The 12,150-nt window shown below is 42.4% G+C and overlaps 1 protein-coding gene across 5 annotated transcripts in view; it reads left to right on the top strand.

Annotated features, from left to right (window-relative positions):
- The first annotated feature begins 5,401 nt into the window (after positions 1–5,401).
- The window catches only part of LOC139748124 (uncharacterized), a 29,870-nt gene continuing 23,121 nt past the window's right edge, over positions 5,402–12,150 (top strand). For 4 of the 5 annotated variants that reach the window (XM_071660789.1, XM_071660793.1, XM_071660794.1 and 1 more), the window contains exon 1: positions 5,402–5,493. The gene's annotated coding sequence lies outside the window, so the exon portion shown is untranslated. Of the gene's footprint in view, positions 5,494–6,691; positions 7,683–12,150 lie in introns of those variants that run through there. The other variant, XM_071660791.1, reaches the window with a different exon arrangement.

Below are 12,150 nucleotides of genomic sequence, written 5' to 3' on the forward strand. Positions count from 1 at the left end.
AAATAGGTAAGAGAAAGACTAGTTTCTGGGTGTTGAAGGAAGCACGAAGGCTGAAGTCAGATGCTGCTGCTATCTATGTCTCCCTGGTACCCACAGACAAGGAAAGTGCCATGTCAGTTCTTCCTGAACTGGCAGAGCTTGGACAGTTGGCGTGTGAACTACGTGTGCCATTGCCTACTTGTACCTGGGACTTGCTGTCAGCTCTGATGATGACCTTTGGGAACTTAACCCTTGGTATTGACCTTCTCATCTCTGGAATGCAGATAAGTAATTTTCGACCAGATGTGAATGTGTTAGAGGAGCTCATGCTTGAATACAGCAGGGGTGATCCTACTTTGTTGGTCCCCCTATCCAACCTTGTGTGTGCCTTGTCTGCAGAGTCCCTCACCAAGGTTAGCCCATTACTTCATTATCTAGTGAACTTTTTAGCACATGGTCCTCTCTGTGCTCAGCAAGCAAAATACACCATCATTCGTCACTGTCAAGCACAGGGAATAAACCTATCGCATGGAGGGATTATTGCTAACATACCACAGAATAAGAGTAGATTTTATGACAGAGTCACAAAGTCAAGTACTTCGTCAATTTGAAGTACATGTTGGATAGACTTCAGTGGCAGAATTAAGCAGTTTGTCAGAGAATCCTGTTAACCAGACTGCAGAAATTTCTAAGAAAAGAAACTCTGATTGTCTGGATGTACAGGATTTGAAGAAAAGAGGCTTACCAGTTGGTTGTGGATATCATTGTGAAAGTCATAAAAAAAGATTTTTTGAGAAATGCCTTAACTCTGACAAAGAAATAGTTATGCCCACTGAAAATTATACCATATATCCAGACACGTATAGGTTAAAGGAAAACAGAAATACTGGATCATTTGGCTCTCCTTGCTGGGATATGCATCACAAAGATAACATAGGATCAGCAAGTCTTGGATGACAAAATCAACTTGTATCATCATCAGCTTTTGGATATCAAGATCATCTAGAACCATCACTTCAATCAGTTTGCCAAAGTCAAATGCTGTACAAATTCTGTACTGAAGCCAAGACTGACCGGACAAATAAAATTGGAAGCAAAACAAAATCAGATTATAAAGGCCAGAAAATGAAGATGGTTAAGACAAATGAAACAGAAGTCTTATGTAAAAGTCCCTCATTTACTGATGCTTATGATGAACACTTGAGTACTAGGGATGAAAAATTGTCACAGTTAACTGAAAACACTAATGAACACCAAAGCCTCAGGTGCTTCTTGCCAGAAATAACACACTGTAATGGTACACAGGAAAATTCAAATAAGAACTCTACCAAGGCAACACTGTCTGATACCTCAAATCTTCAGGGATCATCTTACTCATCCTCTTTGGAATACGTAATAGCTGATGAGGAAGGGTGTTCTTTCTCTCCAAACTCTCTCAAAACAAGTAATCCAGAGGTTGCTCTTACAAGAAGCAGTGTCTCAGAACAAAAGGAGAACCTGGCAGCAGCAGCAAAATTCAGGAAGTACTCGTCAAAGAAAAAGAGTGAAAAGACTAGAAGAAATAAGAAGCCACAATATTCTTGGTCTGTCAAGTCACCATAAGAAATCTGGACTGAAGTTTAAAGACTTTACTTCGATGAATGTTGATTCAAGAAATGAATTGCAGGAAGATAATTCAGGGACCACAAATAATATGCCACAGCTCACAGGTAATGTAACAGATGGGACATGTCCTCACGTGTCGTAGAAGGCGACTAGAGGGGACGGGAGCGGGGGGCCAGAAATCCTCCCCTCCTTGTATTTCAACTTTCTAAAATGGGAAACAGAAGAAGGAGTCACGCGGGGAGTGCTCATCCTCCGCGTAGGCTCAGATTGGGGTGTCTAAATGTGTGTGGATGTAACCAAGATGTGAAAAAAGGAGAGATAGGTAGTATGTTTGAGGAAAGGAACCTGGATGTTTTGGCTCTGAGTGAAACGAAGCTTAAGGGTAAAGGGGAAGAGTGGTTTGGGAATGTCTTAGGAGTAAAGTCAGGGGTTAGTGAGAGGACAAGAGCAAGGGAAGGAGTAACACTACTCCTGAAACAGGAGTTGTGGGAGTATATGATAGAATGTAAGAAAGTAAATTCTAGATTAATATGGGTAAAACTGAAAGTTGATGGAGAGAGATGGGTGATTATTGGTGCATATGCACCTGGGCATGAGAAGAAAGATCATGAGAGGCAAGTGTTTTGGGAGCAGCTGAATGAGTGTGTTTGTGATTTTGATACACAAGACCGGGTTATAGTGATGGGTGATTTGAATGCAAAAGTGAGTAATGTGGCAGTTGAGGGAATAATTGGTATACATGGGGTGTTCAGTGTTGTAAATGGAAATGGTGAAGAGCTTGTAGATTTATGTGCTGAAAAAGGACTGGTGATTGGGAATATCTGGTTTGAAAAGAGAGATATACATAAGTATACGTATGAAAGTAGGAGAGATGGCCAGAGAGCGTTATTGGATTACGTGTTAATGTGCTGAGAGGTGCAACTGGAGGGATGTCTGATCATTATCTTCTGGAGGCGAAGGTGAAGATTTGTAGGGGTTTTCAGAAAAGAAGAGAGAATGTTGGGGTGAAGAGGGTGGTGAGAGTAAGTGAGCTTGGGATGGAGACTTGTGTGAGGAAGTACCAGGAGAGACTGAGTACAGAATGGAAAAAGGTGAGAACAAAGGAGGTAAGGGAAGTGCGGGAGGAATGGGATGCATTTCGGGAAGCAGTGATGGCTTACGCAAAAGATGCTTGTGGCATGAGAAGAGTGGGAGGTAGGTTGATTAGAAAGGGTAGTGAGTGGTGGGATGAAGAAGTAAGAGTATTAGTGAAAGAGAAGAGAGAGGCATTTGGACGATTTTTGCAGGGAAAAAATGCAATTGAGTGGGAGATGTATAAAAGAAAGAGACAGGAGGTCAAGAGAAAGGTATAAGAGTTGAAAAAGAAGGCAAATGAGAGTTGGGGTGAGAGAGTATCATTAAATTTTAGGGAGAACAAAAAGATGTTTTGGAAGGAGGTAAATAAAGTGCTTAAGACAAGGGAGCAAATGGGAACTTCAGTGAAGGGGCTAATGGGGAGGTGATAACAAGTAGTGGTGATGTGAGGAGATGGAGTGAGTATTTTGAAGGTTTGTTGAATGTGTTTGATGATAGAGTGGCAGATATAGGGTGTTTTTGTCGAGGTGGTGTGCAAAGTGAGAGGGTTAGGGAAAATGATTTGGTAAACAGAGAAGAGGTAGTAAAAGCTTTGCGGAAGATGAAAGCCGGCAAGGCAGCAGGTTTGGATGGTATTGCAGTGGATTTTATTAAAAAAGGGGGTGACTGTATTGTTGACTGGTTGGTAAGGTTATTTAATGTATGTATGATTCATGGTGAGGTGCCTGAGGATTGGCGGAATGCGTGCATAGTGCCATTGTACAAAGGCAAAGGGGATAAGAGTGAATGCTCAAATTACAGAGGTATAAGTTTGTTGAGTATTCCTGGTAAATTATATGGGAGGGTATTGATTGAGAGGGTGAAGGCATGTACAGAGCATCAGATTGGGGAGGAGCAGTGTGGTTTCAGAAGTGGTAGAGGATGTGTGGATCAGGTGTTTGCTTTGAAGAATGTATGTGAGAAATACTTAGAAAAGCAAATGGATTTGTATGTAGCATTTATGGATCTGGAGAAGGCATATGATAGAGTTGATAGAGATGCTCTGTGGAAGGTATTAAGAATATATGGTGTGGGAGGCAAGTTATTAGAAGCAGTGAAAAGTTTTTATCGAGGATGTAAGGCATGTGTACGTGTAGGAAGAGAGGAAAGTGATTGGTTCTCAGTGAATGTAGGTTTGCGGCAGGGGTGTGTGATGTCTCCCTGGTTGTTTAATTTGTTTATGGATGGGGTTGTTAAGGAGGTGAATGCAAGTGTTTTGGAAAGAGGGGCAAGTAAGCAGTCTGTTGTGGATGAGAGAGCTTGGGAAGTGTGTCAGTTGTTGTTCGCTGATGATACAGCGCTGGTGGCTGATTCATGTGAGAAACTGCAGAAGCTGGTGACTGAGTTTGGTAAAGTGTGTGAAAGAAGAAAGTTAAGAGTAAATGTAAATAAGAGTAAGGTTATTAGGTACAGTAGGGTTGAGGGTCAAGTCAATTGGGGGGTAAGTTTGAATGGAAAAAACTGGAGGAAGTGAAGTGTTTTAGATATCTGGGAGTGGATCTGGCAGCGGATGGAACCATGGAAGCGGAAGTGAATCATAGGTTGGGGAGAGGGCGAAAGTTCTGGGAGCCTTGAAGAATGTGTGGAAGTCGAGAACATTATCTCTGAAAGCAAAAATGGGTATGTTTGAAGGAATAGTGGTTCCAACAATGTTGTATGGTTGCGAGGCGTGGACTATGGATAGAGTTGTGTGCAGGAGGGTGGATGTGCTGGAAATGAGATGTTTGAGGACAATATGTGGTGTGAGGTGGTTTGATCGAGTAAGTAATGTAAGGGTAAGAGAGATGTGTGGAAATAAAAAGAGCGTGGTTGAGAGAGCAGAAGAGGGTGTTTTGAAATGGTTTGGGCACATGGAGAGAACGAGTGAGGAAAGATTGACCAAGAGGATATATATGTCGGAGATGGAGGGAACAAGGAGAAGTGGGAGACCAAATTGGAGGTGGAAAGATGGAGTGAAAAAGATTTTGTGTGATCGGGGCCTGAACATGCAGGAGGGTGAAAGGCGGGCAAGGAATAGAGTGAATTGGATCGATGTGGTATACCGGGGTCGACGTGCTGTCAATGGATTGAACCAGGGCATGTGAAGCGTCTGGGGTAAACCATGGAAAGTTGTGTGGGGCCTGGATGTGGAAAGGGAGCTGTGGTTTCGGGCATTATTGCATGGCAGCTAGAGACTGAGTGTGAACGAATGGGGCCTTTGTTGTCTTTTCCTAGCGCTACCTCGCACACATGAGGGAGGAGGGGGATGTTATTCCATGTGTGGCGAGGTGGCGATGAGAATGAATAAAGGCAGACAGTGTGAAGTGTGTGCATGTGTATATATGTATGTTTCTGTGTGTGTATATATATGTGTACATTGAGATGTATGGGTATGTATGTTTGCATGTGTGGACGTGTATGTATATACATGTGTATGGGGGTGGGTTGGGCCATTTCTTTCGTCTGTTTCTTTGCGCTACCTCGCAAACGCGGGAGACAGCGACAAAGCAAAATAAATAAAATAAATAAATATATATTTATATACATATATATATATATATATATATATATATATATATATATATATGTATGTATATATATATATATATATATATATATATACATATATATATATATATATATATATATATATATATATATATATATATATATATATATATAATAGAATGAGATTGTATGGGGGATTTAAATTTGGCGCAGGTTGGTGGAGGTGGTTCTGCTGGAGTGGCCGGCCATTTTTAAACAATATCTGTGCTATTGACTGAGGATAAGAGAATAAAACCCACCAATAAGCAGGTATGTGGTCGTGATAGGGCATGGGGACTTGGCGTGTACGTAAGTGAAACTCTGAAGATAGTTTGGAGAATGTGTGGGTCGTCATAGTATTTTAAATATATCGTAAATTGCCTGACTCTTGGACGTGTTATGGTGCTGAGGAAGAACGACTGGTGTGGAGGAGGGTGGTGGCGTGCCCTTAATTTCATGGCTATTGGAGTGTTAAACTGGTGCTGGAAACCTGGTCCTATTACTGAATAGCTGCAGACAAGGACAGTAAAGTTCACCAAGGCGTCCACGGTGTGCAAAGTTTGGTGCCAGGCCTTGTTTAGGTATCCAAAGGCAACTTGACATTCTCCTTCAGTTATTGTAAGTTCAATAAGTGCACCACTAGTGATGGTGTGAGGATAGTGCCAACTACAACTCAGCAGTGGACTGACAGTACTAACTGGTCCTTGTATTATGGTCGCTGGGGTTTAAACAAGGTTCAGTGGCCTTTCAAGTGTTACGTTTCTGTGAATTGTGTAAGGGAGAAGATGAACCCCAGGAAAGGTCAACTTATTTAAGTAACTGCTGTTATGAACCTATGCTAACATACATATGTAGTGGTGTGTATACTGTGGTACTAGAACTTTATTACTTGTAACATAAGAAGAGAGAAAATGGAGTTTTGTGTTTATTCCTTTGATAGCAAAATCTACTAGATTTATTTGTATGAGTTCCATGGTCTAGTTATATGGAATGTTTGCATGACCTTTTGCAAGGTTTGTAAGAGTGCATGTGGTATGAGTGAGGAGTGGAGTGCATGTGGTGTGAGTGAGGAGTGGAGTGCATGTGGTATGAGTGAGGAGTGGAGTGCATGTGGTGTGAGTGAGGAGTGGAGTGCATGTGGTATGAGTGAGGAGTGGAGTGCATGTGGTGTGAGTGAGGAGTGGAGTGCATGTGGTATGAGTGAGGAGTGGAGTGCATGTGGTGTGAGTGAGGAGTGGAGTGCATGTGGTGTGAGTGAGGAGTGGAGTGCATGTGGTATGAGTGAGGAGTGGAGTGCATGTGGTGTGAGTGCGGAGTGGAGTGCATGTGGTGTGAGTGAGGAGTGGAGTGCATGTGGTGTGAGTGAGGAGTGAAGTGCATGTGGTATGAGTGAGGAGTGGAGTGCATGTGGTGTGAGTGAGGAGTGGAGTGCATGTGGTGTGAGTGAGGAGTGGAGTGCATGTGGTATGAGTGAGGAGTGGAGTGCATGTGGTGTGAGTGAGGAGTGGAATGCATGTGGTGTGAGTGCGGAGTTGAGTGCATGTGGTGTGAGTGAGGAGTGGAGTGCATGTGGTATGAGTGAGGAGTGGAGTGCATGTGGTATGAGTGAGGAGTGGAGTGCATGTTGTATGAGTGAGGAGTGGAATGCATGTGGTGTGAGTGCGGAGTTGAGTGCATGTGGTGTGAGTGAGGAGTGGAGTGCATGTGGTATGAGTGAGGAGTGCATGTGGTATGAGTGAGAAATGGAGTGCATGTGGTGTGAGTGAGGAGTGGAGTACATGTGTGAGTGAGGAGTAGAGTGCATGTGGTGTGAGTGAGGAGTGGAGTGCATGTAGTATGAGTGAGGAGTGCATGTGGTATGAGTGAGGAGTGGAGTGCATGTGGTATGAGTGAGGAGTGGAGTGTATGTGGTATGAGTGAGGAGTGGAGTGCATGTGGTATGAGTGAGGAGTGGAGTGCATGTGGTATGAGTGAGGAGGAGTGCATGCAGTATGAGTGAGGAGTGGAGTGCATGTGGTGTGAGTGAGGAGTGGATGGATTATAAGAGAAGAAAATTTTTGTTAGTTTTGTTCCTTTGTAAGCTGTTAGAGCATTCTGGTTTAGAAATTATATTTGTACAAAGCATTTGTGTGTTTATGCAACCCTAGCAGGAATTTCATCTAACTGATGTTTTTTTGTGAATGAGGGCAGGTGAGCCCTGTTGGTTATTCTAGTATACACCGGTGGTGAGCTTTGGCCTTGTTACATATATAAGAGAATATAACCTCTTAACAAATCATCAAAGCACAGGACATGCAAGGGCCTTACAGTTATTTTCAACCACATCCCGGATGACCCCATTCTTTACCTCCATGTGAATTTCCCGGGTGCAGAAACCTGTCAAACACCCCTACCGGTTAACCCACCAGGTTTGACCCTAACATGGAAGAACTTCAAGAGAACATGGTCCCCAGATCAAGGTATTACCAGTCATTCCTCTCATTTATAACACTTAAGATGTTCTATTCCTGTTTTGTTCTTTATTTATTGCTATACCATTTTTAATCTGTTTGATGGAAGATGGGCTGTGATTTTGTGCCTGAAACATCTTGTGTATTTCAAGAATGAAATGAAATGGATATAGGAAATTTTACTGACACGATCTAATGAAACAAAATGTGTGGTGAGAAAAATTGAAGACAGCTGCAACATCAGAAAGTTGTGATTAGTATTAAATATCAATTGGTCTTCAACAAACAGTCTATTAGAAAAATACTCTGCCTGTCCTATCATCCCTTACAGACTACATACTTTTCCCTCTCCAAGACCTTTGCATTAACCTCCCTCGTCACCCCATCCATAAACAAATTAAACAGCCATGGAGATATCACACCTCTCTGCTGCAGACAAATCAAAACTTAGAACCACTCACTTTCTTCTCTACACACACACATACCTCACGGTATTGGTAAAGACACCACTGCTTCTAGTAGCTTTCCTTACACACCAGATATTCAGAAGACCTTCCATGAGACATCTCAAGATAATTAACTGCCACATACATATCTTTCTGTTTTTCTAAGTGTTTCTCACACAAATTTTTAAAGCAAACACCTGATCCACACATCCTCTTCCACTTATACCACATTTCTCCTCCCCAGTCTAATGATTTTTACATGCCTTCACCCTCTCAATCATTATTCTTCCATACTATCAGCAGACTTATACCTATGTAGTTTGAATAATCACCTTTATCCCCCTTACCTATATACATTGGCACTATACATGCGATCTGCCAATCCTCAGGCACCTCATCATGATCCATACATGCAGTGAAAATCCTAACTAACTAATGAGCAACACAGTCACCGTTATCCCTTTTTCCTAAGAAATTCAACTGCAATACCAACCATTCCAGCTGCCTTACCATATTTTATCGCACACAAGACTTTCACCACCCTCCTCTTCGCCAAACCTCTTTCCATGACTTTCTTACTTCACATACCTGGGGTTAATCATAGATAGAATAAATAATACCGCTCTGTAAGACTGCATAACTTTGGCCAAGGTATTTTAATCTTTAGTGCTCACTGAACGTTGTTTTATAATGCAAAAATGTGAGAACTTGTTCCCTGCAGAAATTGTAGAAAGTTGGTAATATGATATTTTAATGCTGTTTTTGTCCGTAATGAGGTTAACTCGTTCCTCTTCATACATGTTCTGCATTTCCTGTGTCATTGAGTTAGTGCAAGGAACAGATGAAGAAATGGCTTATTTGTTTATGTCCACACTATCTGTGATGTATAATGCACCAAAATCAGAGCCCCTGTCCACAGCCAGGCTCCACAGACCTTTCTACATTTCCCCGATGTGATGCGGTGGTTCAGCCCATTGACAGCATGTCATCTCCTGTAAGCCACATCACTCCAATTTGCTCTGTCCCTTACGCCCTCTTGCATGTTTAAACCCTGAGGTGTCTCAGCATCTTTCGCTTCATTCTTCGACCTCCTTTTTGGTTCCCCTCGTTTTCCTCTTTCCTTCACTTCTGACTTGTGCACCCTCTTAGTCATCCTTTCCTCTCTCATCCTTTCCATATGCCCAAACCATTTCAGGAAACCTTCACCTCTCACATACATATTCTTCTTACTACCACACCTCCCTCTTACCCCATGATTTTTTATTTGATGAACCCACCTTACACCATATATCATTCACCTATCCTCTGCCTTACATCCACATAGCACCATCAGGACTACTATACCACCAAACATACCTATCTTTGCCCTTAAAGATTGACCTCTCTTTCAATACATTCCTCAGTGCACCCAAGACCTTTTCCCCCTCACCCACTTCAAGTCCCATGGTTCTGTTTGCTGCCATATCCACTCCTAGTTTCTAAAACACGCCACTTTCTCCAAGTTCTCTGTTTAAACTCTTGCACCAAATAACCTCTCATTTCACTGCTACACCTCATAACCTTGCTGTTATTTATGTTTTCTCTTAACCTTCTCCTTTCACATGATCTCCCATGCTCAAGCACCAGTTTTTGCAATTTCTCGCACAGATCTGCCTGCAGTGCTATGTCATTAGTATACAGCAACCAACTTACCTCCCTGGCTGACAACGAGTGAGTACCTGATCTTCTCTGTAAAGACCCTTGCATTCACCTCCCTCATCACCTCATCCATGAACAATCAGATTAAACAGTCATGTTAACCCCTGCCACAAACGCACCTTCACCTGGAGCCACTCCCCCTCCTCTCTCCTAACTAAGATGCATGCCTTACTTTGTTGTTTAAAACCTCTCACTACTTCTAATAGCTTGCTTTCCACATACACATAGTTGTATCACCTTTCACAGATTATCTCACCAGTCCTATAAATGCCACACAAATTCTTGTTTCTCCAAGTATTTCTCACACTCATTCTTCAAAGTAAGCACCTGATCCACACATCCTCCGTCTGATGTTTTGTGCTTTCAGCCACCTTCTCAATGACCACTCATCCACACAGCTTACCCTGCATACTCATCTTTGTCCCTTTTGCCTTTATTCAGTGGCACTATACATGTATCTTGCCATCCTTGAGGCACTTAACCATGGTCCATACAAACATTGAAAATCGTTACTAACTAATCAACAACACATTCATCCCCCTTATGAGAAATTCAACTGCCGTACCATCCTCTCCAGCTGCCTTACCACACTTCATTGTACATAAAGCTTTCACTGCATCTCCTTTCTTCACCAAACCACTTGCCTTGACTCTCTGACTTCACATACATCCACAACCTAAACACCCTATATCTGCCACTCTATCATCAAACATTCAACAATCCTTGAAAGTACTCACTCAGTTTCCTCTTCACCTCATCACTTGTTTGTTTTCACTTTCCCATTTGTCCCCTTCACTGCTGTTCCCATTTATTACCTTTTTTTCTCACACTGTGAACTTCTTTCAGAACATTTTTTTATATTTGCTTACCCCAAATCTCATTTACCCTCTCTTTCAGCCTTTGTACCTTCTTCACCTCCTTCCAGTTTCTCTTGTACACCTATACACTTCTCTTTTCTCTTTCACTAGCAAATTTATTCCATCATCCCATTACTCACTACCCTTTTTCACCTCCCACTTACCACACAATTCTCTCACATATGGCACATGCCAGTATTGCTTATCTAAATACCTCCCATTCCTCACACACTCCCCTAATATTGTTTACTCTCACCTTTTGCCATTCTACACTCATTCTCTTGATATTTCTTCTCTCAGGTCTCTTTTCCTAGCTCACTTACTTTCACCACCCTCTTCTCACCTATATGATGTCCTCTTTTCTGAAAACCTCTATGAATCTTCACCTTTACCTCCACCAGGCAATGATCATCCTGTCAGCAGCCCCTCTCAGCATGTTCACATCCAAGAGTTTCTTTTTTGCACATCTATCAGTTAGCATGTAATCCAGTAATGCCTGCTAACCATTTTTCCTACTCACACTCGTATTATTTTATTTATTTTGCTTTGTCGCTGTCTCCCGCGTTAGCGAGGTAGTGCAAGGAAACAGACGAAAGAATGGCCCAACCCACCCACATACACATGTATATACATATACGTCCACACACGCAAATATACATACCTATACATCTCAAATTTACACATATATATACACACACAGACATATACATATATACACATGTACATAATTCATACTGTCTGCCTTTATTTATTCCCATCGCCACCTCGCCACACATGGAATAACAACCCCCTTCCCCCCTTATGTGTGCGAGGTAGCGCTAGGAAAAGACAACAAAGGCCCCATTCGTTCACACTCAGTCTCTAGCTGTCTTGTAATAATGCACCAAAACCACAGCTCCCTTTCCACATCCAGGCCCCACAGAACTTTCCATGGTTTACCCCAGACGCTTCACATGCCCTGGTTCAATCCATTGACAGCACGTCGACCCAGGTATACCACATCGTTCCAATTCACTCTATTCCTTGCACACCTTTCACCCTCCTGCATGTTCAGGCCCCGATCACTCAAAATCTTTTTTACTCCATCTTTCCACCTCCAATTTGGTCTCCCACTTCTCGTTCCCTCCACCTGTGACACATATATCCTCTTGGTCAATCTTTCCTCACTCATTCTCTCCATTTGACCAAACCATTTCAAAACACCCTCTTCTGCTCTCTCAACCACACTTTTTTTATTTCCACACATCTCTCTTACCCTTACATTACTTACTCGATCAAACCACCTCACACCACATATTGTCCTCAAACATCTCATTTCCAGCACATCCACCCTACTGCGCACAACTATCCATAGCCCACGCCTCGCAACCATACAACATTGTTGGAACCAGTGTTCCTTCAAACATACCCATTTTTGCTTTCCAAGATAATGTTCTCGACTTCCAAACATTCTTCAAGGCTCCCAGAATTTTCGCC

Source organism: Panulirus ornatus, chromosome 72, assembly GCF_036320965.1.
Source record: "Panulirus ornatus isolate Po-2019 chromosome 72, ASM3632096v1, whole genome shotgun sequence".
Taxonomy (NCBI): domain Eukaryota; kingdom Metazoa; phylum Arthropoda; class Malacostraca; order Decapoda; family Palinuridae; genus Panulirus; species Panulirus ornatus.